Source organism: Hevea brasiliensis, chromosome 1 (genome assembly GCF_030052815.1).
Source record: "Hevea brasiliensis isolate MT/VB/25A 57/8 chromosome 1, ASM3005281v1, whole genome shotgun sequence".
NCBI classification, from domain to species: domain Eukaryota; kingdom Viridiplantae; phylum Streptophyta; class Magnoliopsida; order Malpighiales; family Euphorbiaceae; genus Hevea; species Hevea brasiliensis.
Window position 1 is genome coordinate 48022665 of NC_079493.1, and position 16719 is coordinate 48039383.

The following is a 16719-nucleotide window of genomic DNA, read 5'->3' on the forward strand; positions in this document are numbered from 1 at the left end:
CATGGTTCTTGTAACTCACTTCATTAAAAGTGGTCCACACACCTTGGGCAGATTATGGAGAACAGAAAGGAAGAGTTTTGGTGAGGTTTAGCTGTTAGTAGTATGCCCTATAGCATATCATTTAGTATGTATCTTGTACATATTTTTATTAATAAAAGGCATTTCCACTTTTCCATTTACATAATATATTTATTTGTAATAGAAAAGGTCCATTGATATTTTGTTAGAAATATTATTCTTAAGTTGTTAAGAATATGAGTGACAATATTTCAAGTACAAACTATCATAAATAGGTTCACAATTGAGGATACTTCATAATAAGGACATGACTTATCTAGAAAGATTGTATTTATGTTTGTTACCAAGTTATTTATATGAGATATAAATAAGATTGAATGGTGAGTCTCATGCCATATAACAAACATGATAGGCACTTATACATGTTAAGTAGGCTGAACCAGTGACACTTACGGCAAGCACATGGAGTTTACTCTTGTCAATGTTTTGTCATAAATCATATCAGTGCATGTAATCTTTAGACCTAAGATAGCACAGTTATCTTGTATATAGGTAGTTTGAGTTTGATACTGCTTTCATACTTGTACTGTGTATGGGTATATAGGCATGTATTGGCTCCTACTAGTTATATATGGAGGTAGGTGTTGATCAAGATGGAATCTTTTCCTCTAAGTAAATAGAGATAAAATCCTATGTTCATTTAATTGTTCTTGATGTTTCAAGTTCCTGGCCAGGACAGATAGATTTATTCAGAAAAGAGTTTCTGATGAGAAAATATTTTTAATCAAGAACTGAAATTAAAAGAGAACATAATATTCATAGCAAATGGAGTTTAACATAAACCATGACTCCAGCTTGAGTTGGGATTTTGTAACTGAGAGATTCTAGTGCATGGTAACATATGAATATAGGCTCATTTAAGGTAAACCTTACTACTAATTGGGTGGCTAAGGCATGCTATGCTAGGTGTTAACTATGGTCTATGAGGTTCATAAAATGATTTAGAGAAATCATTTATGGTAAGAAAGAATTCTGATGATATTAAAAATTGATATCATGTCTCATTGCCAATTAGTGATGAGCCTAGTAAGTAACACCTACACAAGTTATCACCTATTTAAATATGATTTAATTAATTAATTAAAGAGTTTAATTGATTAATTAAATAGGTTTTGTTTGCAATTAAATTGCAAAGTCCCTAGCATGACTTGAAACCAAATCTAGATTATTGGATGTATAGTACAAGTTAAATTTATATTTAAAGTGTTTAAATATGAATTTAATTAATGAGAAATTAATTAATAGAGATTAGTTAATTAATTTATATTTGATATAAATTAGAAGAAGAAAAATAATTATTTTTGGTTAAGAACTCAAAATTAAGACACAGGGGCATTTTGGTCATTTCACAGTGTGACACGTGGCACCATGAGTTGGTGACACATGGGATTACACATAAGCTTGCCAAATGTTTTTTTAATCATGTAAGGTGATTAAAATAAAGATTAAATATAGGTTTGACACTTGGCACAATGTGATTGGGTTACTTAAACCTAGAGCTAATCAAAGGGTGACATGTGGCAAGGGTTTAATGTGTTAACCTAGCTATATAAGTATTGTTATGAAAAAGAAAAACAACCAACAGCCACTCCTCTACTTTGTCACGCCATTTTGAGGCTCTCCATCTATTCTTCTTCATCTCTCATCAATTCAAAGAGATTAGCCATCAATCTCTTGAATTAAGAACACTAGAAATTGTTTCTAGTATCCTGTTTACATTTCTAATCTCTTAAAAGGCATAACTTGAATTTCTAAATAATAGAAAAAGCTTTAGAAGCTATTCAAGGGCTGCCATAGGTGTTCTTGGTGTGGACAAACTAGAGGGACAACTTCTGGTGTCCTGATGACAAATCTCAAAGGCGCAGACACGCTGCAGTGCATCAAGAGGTTAGTGTAATCCTTCTTGATTTAATCTAGGGTTCTAAAATTAATATGATTAATTTTAAAATCTTAAATGGTAAATATAGATCCAAAAATATATTAAAAGAGTTTTAATATGTTGTTTATCATTGAAATCAAGTAGATAAAAATAAATCTTGCATGATGCATGTGACCCTAGGTGAAAATTTTTGAATTCAATGGTATAAACTTATGTTTTTCACGCTTCTCTTCCTTCAATTGGTATCAGAGCCACTATATTTTTCATTTAGATTGATGTTTATATGATTTAATTGTGTGTTTGATCATGAGATCAAAAGTTCATTGCTGGTTGCAGAGCCAAGGTGGCAGCACAAATGATGAACACCATGGTGCTCATGGTTGATGCACCACAATGGTGTGCAAAGGTAAATGGATGGTGAATGTGCAATTGTTGTATGATCTAAGATCCATTTCATGTCTAATTAAATTGTTTAATTAGAATTTTTATCACACAATTAAATGATGATTCAAATCAGAATTTTAAAAAATGTTTGAATGTGATTCAAATCTGAATTTTAAAAGTTGTTTAAATTATATTTAAATCTAATTTTTTAAAATTGATTAAATAAAATTCAGATCTGATTTTTAAAAAAATGTTTGAATGTGATTCAAATATGATTTTTTTAAAAATGTTTGAATGTGATTCAAATATGAATTTTTAAAGTTGTTTGAATGTGATTCAAATCTGAATTTTTAAATTTATTTGAATCATATTCAAATCTGAATTTTTATGTTGAATATGAGATATTCAATTTAATTTAAGTATGTATGTTTTATTTAATTGTTAAATAGTGATATGCATGATGGATGATCATGGACTATAAAAGACCAATGTGATTAGATTTATTTCTTTTATGTTTCTTTGGGATTGTAAATTAATTAATTTATTTTAATTTATTTTGGGCATGTATTATTAAGTTTGTAACAATTTTTGGGTTGTAATTTCATTTATTTAAGTTCTTGTAAATTCGCCTTGGTATGCCAAGGATTACTATGTAATATTGGATTGCAAGAAGTTCAAGGAGGTCAAGAGCATTGGTGGGACTAGTGGGAGGAATTCAAGATCAAGTGTTGATTATGTACTCCTTCAGCAACTCTTGTAAAATGAATGAATGAAATGCACCTAGGAATTGTTAGTAGTATGCCCTAGAGCATATTATTTAGTATGTATCTTGTACATATTTTTATTAATAAAAGGCATTTCCACTTTTCCGTTTACATAATATATTTATGTGTAATAGAAAAGGTCCATTGATATTTTGTTAGAAATATTTTTCTTAAGTTGTTAAGAATATGAGTGACAATATTTCTAGCACAAAGTATCATAAATAGGTTCACAATCGAGGATACTTCATAATAAGGATTTGACTTATCCAGAAAGATTGTATTCATGTTTGTTCCCAAGTTATTTATATGAGATATAAATAAGATGGAATGGTGAGTCTCATGCCATATAACAAACATGATAGGCACTTATAAATGATAAGTAGGCCGAACCAGTGACACTCATGACAAGCACATGGAGTTTACTGTTGTCAATGTTTTGTCATAAATCATATCAGTGCATATAATCTTTAGACCAGAGATAGCACAGTTATCATGTATATAGGTAGTTTGAGTTTGATACTGCTTTCATACTTGCACTATGTGTGGGTATATGGGCATGTGTTGGCTCCTTCTAGTTATATATGGAGGCAGGTGTTGATCAAGATGGAATCTGTTCCTCCAAGTAAATAGAGATAAAATCCTATATTCATTTAATTGTTCTTGATGTTTCAAGTTCCTGGCCAGGACAGATAGATTTATACAGAAAAGAGTTTCTGATGAGAAAATCTTTTTAATCAAGAGCTGGAATTAAAAGAGAACATATTATTCATAGCAAGTGGAGTTTGACATAAACCATGACTCTAGCTTGAGTTGGGATTTTGTAACAGAGAGATTCTAGTGCATGGTAACATATGATTATAGGTTCATTTAAGGTAAACCTTATTACTAATTGGGTGGCCATGGCATGCTATGCTAGGTGTTAACCATGGTCTATGAGGTTCATAAAATGATTTACAGAAATCATCTATGGTAAGAAAGAGTTCTGATGATATTAAAAATTGATATCATGTCTCATTGCCAATTAGTGATGAGCCTAGTAAGTAACACATACACAAGTTATCACCTATTTAAATATGATTTAATTAATTAATTAAAGAGTTTAATTGATCAATTAAATAGGTTTTGTTTGCAATTAAATTGCAAAGTCCCTAGCATGACTTGAAACCAAATCTAGATTGTTGGATGTATAGTACAAGTTAAATTTATATTTAAAGTGTTTAAATATGAATTTAATTAATGAGAAATTAATTAATAGAGATTAGTTAATTAATTTATATTTGATATAAATTAGAAGAAGAAAAATAATTATTTTTGGTTAAGAACTCAAAATTAAGACACAGGGGCATTTTGATCATTTCACAGTGTGACACGTGGCACCATGAGTTGGTGACACATGGGATTACACATAAGCTTGCCAAATGTTTTTTTAATCATGTAAGGTGATTAAAATAAAGATTAAATATAGGTTTGACACTTGGCACAATGTGATTGGGTTACTTAAACCTAGAGCTAATCAAAGGGTGACATGTGGCAAGGGTTTAATGTGTTAACCTAGCTATATAAGTATTGTTATGAAAAAGAAAAACAACCAACAGCCACTCCTCTACTTTGTCACGCCATTTTGAGGCTCTCCATCTATTCTTCTTCATCTCTCATCAATTCAAAGAGATTATCCATTAATCTCTTGAATTAAGAACACTAGAAATTGTTTCTAGTATCCTGTTTACATTTCTAATCTCTTAAAAGGCATAACTTGAATTTATAAATAATAGAAAAAGCTTTAGAAGCTGTTCAAGGGCTGCCATAGGTGTTCTTGGTGTGGACAAACTAGAGGGACAACTTCTGGTGTCCTGATGACAAATCTCAAAGCGCGAGACATTTGCGATTGCATCAAGAGGTTAGTGTAATCGTTCTTGATTTAATCTAGGGTTCTAAAATTAATCTGATTAATTTTAAAATCTTAAATGGCAAATACAGATCCAAAAACATATTAAAAGAGTTTTAATATATTGTTTATCATTGAAATCAAATAGATAAAAATAAATCTTGTATGATGCATGTGACGCTAGGTGAAAATTTATAAACTTGTGTTTTTCACGCTTCTATTCCTTCAATTGGTATCAGAGCCACTATATTTTCCATTTAGATTGATGTTTATATGATTTAATTGTGTGTTTGATCATGAGATCAAAAGTTCATTGCTGGTTGCAGAGCCAAGGTGGCAGCACAAATGATGAACACCATGGTGCTCATGGTTGATGCACCACAATGGTGTGCAAAGGTAAATGGATGGTGAATGTGCAATTGTTGTATGATCTAAGATCCATTTCATGTCTAATTAAATTGTTTAATTAGAATTTTTATCACACAATTAAATTATGATTCAAATCAGAATTTAAAAAAATGTTTGAATGTGATTCAAATTTGAATTTTAAAAGTTGTTTGAAATATATTTAAATCTAATTTTTTAAAATTGATTAAATAAAATTCATATATGATTTTTTAAAAATGTTTGAATGTGATTCAAATATGATTTTTTTTAAAATGTTTGAATGTGATTTAAATATGAATTTTTAAAGTTGTTTGAATGTGATTCAAATCTGAATTTTTAAATTTATTTGAATCATATTCAAATCTGAATTTTTAAGTTGAATATGAGATATTCCATTTAATTTAAGTATGTATGTTTTATTTAATTGTTAAATAGTGACATGCATGATGGATGATCATGGACTATAAAAGACCAATGTGATTAGATTTATTTCTTTTATGTTTCTTTGGGATTGTAAATTAATTAATTTATTTTAATTTATTTTGGGTATGTATTATTAAGTTTGTAACAATTTTTGGGTTGTAATTTCATTTATTTAAGTTCTTGTAAATTCGCCTTGGTATGCCAAGGATTACTATGTAATATTGGATTGCAAGAAGTTCAAGGAGGTCAAGAGCATTGGTGGGACCATTGGGAGGAATTCAAGATCAAGTGTTGATTATGTACTCCTTCAGCAACTCTTGTAAAATGAATGAATGAAATGCACCTAGGAATTGTTAGTAGTATGCCCTAGAGCATATCATTTAGTATGTATCTTGTACATATTTTTATTAATAAAAGGCATTTCCACTTTTCCATTTACATAATATATTTATGTGTAATAGAAAAGGTCCATTGATATTTTGTTAGAAATATTATTCTTAAGTTGGTAAGAATATGAGTGACAATATTTCTAGCACAAAGTATCATAAATAGGTTCACAATCGAGGATACTTCATAATAAGGATTTGACTTATCCAGAAAGATTGTATTCATGTTTGTTCCCAAGTTATTTATATGAGATATAAATAAGATGGAATGGTGAGTCTCATGCCATATAACAAACATGATAGGCACTTATAAATGATAAGTAGGCCGAACCAGTGACACTTATGACAAGCACATGGAGTTTACTGTTGTCAATGTTTTGTCATAAATCATATCAGTGCATATAATCTTTAGACCAGAGATAGCACAGTTATCATGTATATAGGTAGTTTGAGTTTGATACTGCTTTCATACTTGCACTATGTATGCGTATATGGGCATGTGTTGGCTCCTACTAGTTATATATGGAGGCAGGTGTTGATCAAGATGGAATCTGTTCCTCTAAGTAAATAGAGATAAAATCCTATATTCATTTAATTGTTCTTGATGTTTCAAGTTCCTGGCCAGGACAGATAGATTTATACAGAAAAGAGTTTCTGATGAGAAAATCTTTTTAATCAAGAGCTGGAATTAAAAGAGAACATATTATTCATAGCAAATGGAGTTTGACATAAACCATGACTCCAGCTTGAGTTGGGATTTTTTGTGAGAGATTCTAGTGCATGGTAACATATGATTATAGGTTCATTTAAGGTAAACCTTATTACTAATTGGGTGGCCATGGCATGCTATGCTGGGTGTTAACCATGGTCTATGAGGTTCATAAAATGATTTAGAGAAATCATTTATGGTAAGAAAGAGTTCTGATGATATTAAAAATTGATATCATGTCTCATTGCCAATTAGTGATGAGCCTAGTAAGTAACACATACACAAGTTATCACCTATTTAAATATGATTTAATTAATTAATTAAAGAGTTTAATTGATCAATTAAATAGGTTTTGTTTGCAATTAAATTGCAAAGTCCCTAGCATGACTTGAAACCAAATCTAGATTATTGGATGTATAGTACAAGTTAAATTTATATTTAAAGTGTTTAAATATGAATTTAATTAATGAGAAATTAATTAATAGAGATTAGTTAATTAATTTATATTTGATATAAATTAGAAGAAGAAAAATAATTATTTTTGGTTAAGAACTCAAAATTAAGACGCAGGGGCATTTTGGTTATTTCACAGTGTGACATGTGGCACCATGAGATGGTGACACATGGGATTACAAATAAGCTTGCCAAATGTTTTTTTAATCATGTAAGGTGATTAAATTAAAGATTAAATATAGGTTTGACACTTGGCACAATGTGATTGGGTCACTTGAACCTAGAGCTAATCAAAGGGTGACATGTGGCAAGGGTTTAATGTGTTAACCTAGCTATTTAAGTGTGGTTATGAAAAGAAAAAATATCCAGCAGCCACTCTTCTCCTTTGTCACGCCACTTTAAGGCTTTTCATCGATTCTTCTTCATCTCTCATCAATTCAAAGAGATTAGCCATCAATCTCTTGAATTAAGAACACTAGAAATTGTTTCTAGTGTCCTGTTTACATCTCTAATATCTTAAAAGGCAGAACTTGAATTTCTAATTAATAGAAAAAGCTTTAGAAGCTGTTCAAGGGCTGCCATAGGTGTTCTTGGTATGGACAAGCTAGAGGGACAACATCTGGTGTCCTGAAGACGAATCTCAAAGGCGTAGACATTGCGATTGCATCAAGAGGTTAGTGTAATCGTTCTTGATTTAATCTAGGGTTCTAAAATTAATCTGATTAATTTTAAAATCTTAAATGGCAAATACAGATCCAAAAACATATTAAAAGAGTTTTAATATTTTATTTATCATTGAAATCAAATAGATAAAAATAAATCCTGCATGATGCATGTGACCCTAGGTGAAAATTTTTGAATTCAATGGTATAAACTTGTGTTTTTCACGCTTCCATTCTTTCAGGAATGCCCTGATTCAATTCTTGGTGGCTCAGAATTGAATCCCTTAGAAATTCCATGATCATACCATATTTATTACTTATCCATGAATGCATGAGATGTATGGGAATGTATGCTATTATGTGATATATGCATGCTAATTGGATAATGTGCAAAGTGAGACCTTAATAGTAATTAGAATGACCATAAAATCTTCCAAACAAATGATTAAGTTGGAAATGCTATAATTAAAGTAATTATAACATAGGCCCTCCATTGGGGCAATTATTTTAAGAAATTTTAAATAGTTGCATAAGATGCAATTAATTTAAGAGATTTTCTTAAGAATAATTGTTAAGCATGGGATGTTGTAAATATGTAAATAGTTTGGTGGCCAATATTGGATGTACCTGAGGACATTAAAATTATTTGCATAATTACTGGCTCAATGGGATCAACTTAACTAATGCAAGATAAGTTAATAATGAATGTACTTGAGATTTTGAGCATTAGGGGCTAGGTAAAGGATTGAACCTCACATGAGATGTGATGGGCAAGGAGTTGCTCACTTATAGTTTATTGTAATTCTAATAATGGATATACCTGAGGATGATCAATAGAATTATAAGAATTCAATCACCCACTAGAAATCCACCCAACTAGGATTTCTGTTTTCTACTTTGGAAGTGTAGGATTCGCTAAGTTAGTGGGAGGACCAATTTGATTAAAAGACCATAATCATTTTGGTTAATTACAAGATATATTTACTAATTAATCTGGTTATTTTCTACAGTTAATTTTCTGATAAAAATGAGCACAGAACAACCACCACCATCCAATATCCTTGCAAGCATACTTGATCGCAATAGGTTAACAGGACCTAATCTGTCTGATTGGCTAATAAATTTGAAACTTGTCCTGAACCTTGAACGTATAGGATATGTTCTATATTCAAATGTTCCTAGTCCCTTACCTCCAGAGGCCACACAAGAGGAACATGAAACTTTGGATAAGTGGAAGGAGCATGATATGAGAGCTAAGTGTTACATGCTTGCTTCCATGAGTAATGAGTTACAAAAGCAGCATGAGAACATGTTGAGTGCGAGTGAGATCCTCCTTCACCTACAAGAGTTGTATGGTGAGCACAATAGGAATGCTAGGTATGAGATATCTAGACAGCTATCCGTATGATGATGTCTGAGGGACAGAATGTTGGGGATCATGTCCATAAGATGATTCGGTTGATTGAGCAGTTGGAACATCTTGACTTCAACATGGATTTCCAACTACAGACGGATTTGATCCTTCAGTCCCTTCTTGAGTCTTTTGGGAATTTTGTGACAAATTTCCATATGACTAAACAAGAATGCACCTTAGCTGGTTTACTCAACATGCTGGTTATTGCCCAAAAGAATATGCCGGGCAATAAAGGAAAAGAGGCAGCTTTGATTGCATATTCTTCTGCTGGAAAGTCCAACAAGAAAAAGGGCAATAATAAAAAGAAACCTCAGATTCCTGGTCCTTCCAAGAAAATAGCTAAACGAAAAAGGAAAACAAAAGCTGACAAAGGCACCAGAAAGTGTTTCCACTGCCAACAGGAAAGTATTTCCATTGCCAACAGGAAAGTGTTTCCAATGCCAGTAAGAAAGTGTTTCCACTGCCCAGAGTATAGCAATCTAGAAGAATGCAATGCCATGGTGAAAACCAACTCAAATTCAAAATATATTTGGCACTTAAGGTTATGCCATGTTGCAGAAGATAGGATTGCAAAACTGGATAAAATGGGGATTTTATCCTCATTGGGCTCTGATCCTACTCCAACTTGTGAATCTTGCCTTCAGGGCAAAATGACTAGATCACCCTTTGCTGGACAAGGGCAAAGAGCTGAAAATATTTTGGAGCTAATACATAGTGATGTATGTGGTCCATTTAAAGAAATGACTAGAGGGGGCTTTCATTATTTTATTACCTTTACTGATGATAAATCAAGATTTGGGTATTTGTATTTGATGAAGTACAAACATGAATCCTTTGAAAAGTTCAAAAAATTTAAATCTGAAGTAAAAAATCAAACAGGAAAGTGTATTAAAGCTCATCGATTAGATCGTGGAGGTGAATATTTGAGTACTGAATTTGATGAATACTTGAGAGAGAGTGGCATTGTTTCTCAGCTAACTCCTCCAGGAACACAACAGTTGAATGGTGTATCTGAAAGGAGAAATCGTACCCTATTGGATATGGTACGTAGTATGATGAGCTATACTGATATGCCAATCTTCTTTTGGGGATTTGCATTATAATCAGCTTTGTATATTCTGAATAGGATTCCATCAAATTCAGTTTCTTCCACACCTTATGAGATATGCCATGGAAGAAAACCAAGTCTTAAGCATGTTAAGATTTGGGGTTGTCCAGCTTATATCAAAAAGCTGAACACTGATAAATTGGAGACTAGATCAGAAAAAGGTCGATTTGTAGGATATCCAAAAGATAGTTTTGGATATTATTTTTATTTGCCTAATTCACAAAAGGTTGTGATAAGTAGAGATGCCACATTTCTTGAACAACAGTTTGTTTAAGAAGGAGGCAAAGGAAGGCAAATAGAGTTAGAATTGGAGAATTCAGACCAACCAATAAATCAGATGGATATAGATCCATCTAGTCAACCTATACCCGTTGATGAAACATCTACAGCTATTCCTCGTAGAATAACCAGGGTATCTCACCCACAAGTGAGATATGGTTTTTTTCATGAAGAAGAACAAGAGTTGTCTACTTATGAAGAAGTAGATCATGGAGATGATCCACTTACCTATGAAGAAGCTATATCAGATATAGACTCTTCAAAATGGATTGATGCTATGAAATCCGAGAGTGATTCCATGTATAAGAATCAAGTTTGGGATCTTGTTGACCCACCTAAAGGTATTGTACCTATAGGGAACAAATGGGTTTTCAAGGAGAAAATTAGTTCTGATGGAAAGGTAGAGACCTATAAAGCAAGGTTAGTAGCGAAAGGGTTTTGCCAAAGGTAAGGAATCGACTATGAGGAGACTTTCTCGCCTGTTGCCATGCTTAAATCAATTAGGATTTTATTAGCGATAGCTGCATACTATGATTATGAGATTTGGCAGATGGATGTCAAAATAGCTTTTCTCAATGGATACATTGAAGAAAACATTTTCATGGAACAACCTAGGGGTTTTGAATCCCTAGATGGTTCCATGGTATGCAAGCTAAAGCGATCCATTTATTGGTTGAAACAAGCTTCGAGTAGTTGGAACATCTTTTTTGATGAAGCCATTAAATCCTTTGGTTTTATCAAAAAATGAGGATGAGCCATGTGTATATAAGAAAGTTAGTGACAGTGCTATCACTTTCCTTGTCTTATATGTGGATAACATACTGTTGATGGGTAATGACATAGGCATATTAACAACTATAAGGGTATGGTTGTCCAATACATTCTCCATGAAAGACTTAGGAGAGGTAACCTATATTCTTGGAATTCGCATCTATAGAGATAGAGCGAAAATAATAATTAGTTTATCCCAAAGTCTATACTTGGAAATGGTGTTAAAGAGGTTTAACATGCTTGATTCCAAGAGAGGATTATTACCAGTGAGACATGGTATCCATATTTCTAAAGAGATTTCTCCAAAGACACCTGAAGAAAGAGATAAAATGGCCAGGATTCCATATGCTTCGGCTATTGGAAGTTTAATGTATGCAATGTTGTGTACTAGGCCGGATATGACATATGCTGTTAGTTTGACTAGCAGGTATCAATCTAATCCAGGTTTGGAACACTAGATAGCTGTCAAGAATATCCTTAAGTACTTGGCAAGGACAAAGGATTTATTCTTGATTTATGGAGGTGGAGACTTGCAATTGGATGGTTATACTGATTCTGATTTCCAATCAGATATCGACGTTAGAAAGTCTACCTCTGGATATGTGTTCATTTGTAATGGAGGTGCAGTCAGTTGGAAGAGTTCCAAACAGAACACGACTGCAGATTCCACTACTAGGTCGAGTATATTCTTTGCATCGGATCTTTGCAAAGGAAGCTGTTTGGATAAAGAAGTTTGTGACAGAACTTACAGTAGTTCCTTCCATTGAGTCAGCAGTTCCACTACACTGTGACAACAATGGAGCAGTCATACAGGCTAAGGAACCAAGGTCTCACCAAAAATCCAAACACATAGAAAGGCGCTACCACATTATCAGAGAAATAGTTGGGCGAGGCGATGTAGCCATGCAGAAAATAGCATCAGCTGAAAATCTAGCTGACCCATTCACTAAGCCTATGTCACAGACTCAGTTAGACTGACATCTTGAGAAGATAGGTCTAAGATATTGTAATGAATGGCTCTAGTGCTAGTGGCAGATTGTTAGTAGTATGCCCTAGAGTATATCATTTAGTATGTATCTTGTACATATTTTTATTAATAAAAGGCATTTCAACTTTTCCGTTTACATAATATATTTATGTGTAATAGAAAAGGTCCATTGATATTTTATTAGAAATATTATTCTTAAGTTGTTAAGAATATGAGTGATAATATTTCTAGTATAAAGTATCATAAATAGGTTCACAATCGAGGATACTTCATAATAAGGACATGACTTATCTAGAAAGATTGTATTTATGTTTGTTACCAAGTTATTTATATGAGATATAAATAAGATGGAATGGTGAGTCTCATGCCATATAACAAACATGATAGGCACTTATACATGATAAGTAGGCCGAATCAATGACACTTATGACAACCACATGGAGTTTACTCTTGTCAATGTTTTATCATAAATCATATCAGTGCATATAATCTTTAGACCTGAGATAGCATAGTTATCTTGTATATAGTAGTTTGAGTTTGATACTACTTTCATACTTGTACTGTGTATGGGTATATGGGCATGTGTTGGCTCCTACTAGTTACATATGGAGGTAGGTGTTCATCAAGATGGAATATGTTCCTCTAAGTAAATAGGGATAAAATCCTATGTTCATTTAATTGTTCTTGATGTTTCAAGTTCCTGGCCAGGACAAATAGATTTATTCAGAAACGAGTTTCTGATGAGAAAATCTTTTTAATCAAGAACTGGAATTAAAAGAGAACATAATATTCATTGCAAATGGAGTTTGACATAAACCATGACTCCAGCTTGAGTTGGGATTTTGTAACAGAGAGATTCTAGTGCATGGTAACATATGATTATAGGTTCATTTAAGGTAAACCCTATTACTAATTGGGTGGCCATGGCATGCTATGCTAGGTGTTAACCATGGTCTATGAGGTTCATAAAATAATTTAGAGAAATCATTTATGGTAAGAAAGAGTTCTGATGATATTAAGAGTTGATATCATGTCTCATTGCCAATTTGTGTTGAGCCTAGTAAGTCACACACATACACAAGTTATCACCTATTTAAATATAATTTAATTAATTAATTAAAGAGTTTAATTGATTAATTAAATAGGTTTGGTTTGCAATTAAATTGCAAAGTCCCTAGCATGACTTGAAACCAAATATAGATTATTGGATGTATAGTATAAGTTAAATTTATATTTAAAGTGTTTAAATATGAATTTAATTAATGAGAAATTAATTAATAGAGATTAATTAATTAATTTATATTTGATATACATTAGAAGAAGAAAAATAATTATTTTGGGTTAAGAACTCAAAATTAATACACAGGGGCATTTTGGTCATTTCACAGTGTGACACGTGGCACCATGAGATGGTGACACATGGGATCACACATAAGCTTGCCAAATGTTTTTTTAATCATGTAAGATGATTAAAATCAAGATTAAATATATGTTTGACACTTGGCACAATGTGATTGGGTCACTTAAACCTAGAGCTAATCAAAGGGTGACATGTGGCAAGGGTTTAATGTGTTAACCTAGCTATATAATTGTTGTTATGAAAAAGAAAAACAACCAGCAGCCACTCCTCTCCTTTGTCACGCTATTTTGAGGCTCTCCATCTATTCGTCTTTATCTCTCATCATTTCAAAGAGATTAGCCATCAATCTCTTGAATTAAGAACACTAGAAATTGTTTCTAGTGTCCTGTTTACATTTCTAATCTCTTAAAAGCCAGAACTTGAATTTCTAATTAATAGAAAATGCTTTAGAAGCTGTTCAAGGGCTGCCATAGGTGTTCTTGGTGTGGACAAACTAGAGGGACAACATCTGGTGTCCTTAAAACAAATCTCAAAGGCGCAAACACGTTGCAGTGCATCGAGAGGTTAGTGTAATCATTCCTGATTTAATCTAGGGTTCTAAAATTAATCTGATTAGTTTTAAAATCTTAAATGGCAAATACAGATCCAAAAACATATTAAAAGAGTTTTAATATGTTGTTTATCATTAAAATCAAATATATAAAAATAAATCTTGCATGATGCATATGACCCTAGGTGAAAATTTTTGAATTCAATGGTATAAACTTGTGTTTTTCATGCTTCCGTTCCTTCATTAACAAGCTCCAAATAAAGGTTAGTGCTTAATCTTTCCATTTTCCTTCACTAATCCTTGTGTTGAGCTTTGGGTAAGTTGAATTGCTAAGAAAAATTGAGGAAATGATTGAGTATTGGTGAACCTTAGTTTTGGCAGCCATGAAAATGCATAGTTAGTGACTTATTCTTATATTTAATAGATGGGAATTAAGGTTGATTAACTCAAATGGAAGTTGTCGTAAGTTAATATCCAAGTATGTGTATGTTAGTTCTTGAATTAAGGGTTTAATAGTGGGACTTTGATGCTTTAGTAAACTGCCATGATGGGCAGCCTTAAATATCATGAATTTGTGTGTGATTTTATGAAATTTATTAATGAAATATGATGGTGTTGAATGGTGGGCAGTTTGTAGTGGAAGTGTATATGTAATATAAGTGTTGATGTACATTGAATTTGGGTTGAAGTAAATGTTAAACATTAATGGTGTATTGTGTGCATTGAGCACTTGAGTGTTACGCTGCCAAAATGCTTCTTTGGAATTGTGTACAATATATATAGAAGTGCCATGATTAAATGTTGAAGCATTGGGAGGAGGAGGATTGTCAAAATTGGAAGTGTGATGTTCAAATGCAGGTTATGTATGTTGGCAGCAAATAAATTAGATCATAAGTGCAAAACTGTGAACCCAATTGGTATGAGGCCAATGGGGGGTGAAACTAGACACCAAATAGGCCAACTTTCTTGTAGAAATATTGCCAAAAGTTTGTCTAGAAACTGACCTTAAAAATGACCAAATCCGGAATGGCAACCTTGCAAACCCAGTTTTTTGACCATATGAACAGTAGTCATTGGGATGACCATAACTCACTTAAAACAGGTCCAATTGACCTAAAATTTTTACCATGTATAGCTTAGACATAGAGCTACAATTCTTATGAAGACACCAAAGCCCAAACCAAGTCAAATAGCTTGCACAAGTTCGGTTACCAAAACTGCCAGAAAAAAAAAGTGACCTAAAATTGACCAAATTTTGCACTAAAGGTGCAATCTGTTCAGCTTTAGTAAATTGACCATATCTTGGTCTATACAACACAGAATGACCTGAAATTTTGCCCAGAGTGCAATAAGACATAGAGATACAATTCTTATGAAGACACCAATGCCCAAAAATGGCCAGAACCATGTCAAATAGCTTGCAAAAGTTCGGGTACCAAAACTGCCAGAACTAAAAGTGACCTAAAATTGACCTAATTTTGCACTAAAGGTGCAATCTGTCCAGCTTAGTAAACTGACCATATCTTGGTCTATACAATTCAGAATGACCTGAAATTTTGCCCAGAGTGCAATAAGACATAGAGCTACAATTCTTATGAAGACACCAAAGCCCATAAATGGCCAGAACCAAGTCAAATAGCATGCACAATTTCGGGTACCAAAACTGCCAAAACTAAAAGTGACCTAAAATTGACCTAAAATTGACCAAATTTTGTACTAAAGGTGCAATCTGTCCAGCTTTAGTAAATTGACCATATCATGGTCTATACAATTCAGAATGACCTGAAATTTTGCTCAGAGTGTAATAAGAAATAGAGCTACAATTTTTCTTCTTTGACCAGAAGCTAAAAACCAAGAGAAATAGGACTTTAAGCTAGACCAATCTAGCACACGAAAATTGAGAATTTAACAATTACATAAAATGATGCTTGAAGTAATTTGGCAATGAATACCAACTTGTGAAAAGGGTAAATTGCATTATATTGAGAGCATACTGAATTGTAAATTGTGACATGTTGATACTAGAATCAACTTATCCATGATATCTAAAAAGGTCAATATTTTCATTGACTAGTGAATTGTATAATGACCAGTAAACCCTAAAAATAAAGAAATAAATATTTAATCTTGTAATATGCCCTAGTTTGCCTAGTTGACTAGTTTGGATAGGTTGGCATACCAATAGGATTCTGACAGCTGTTCTATAAATAGCTTTATGCCATATTGTGTTTTATGGCTT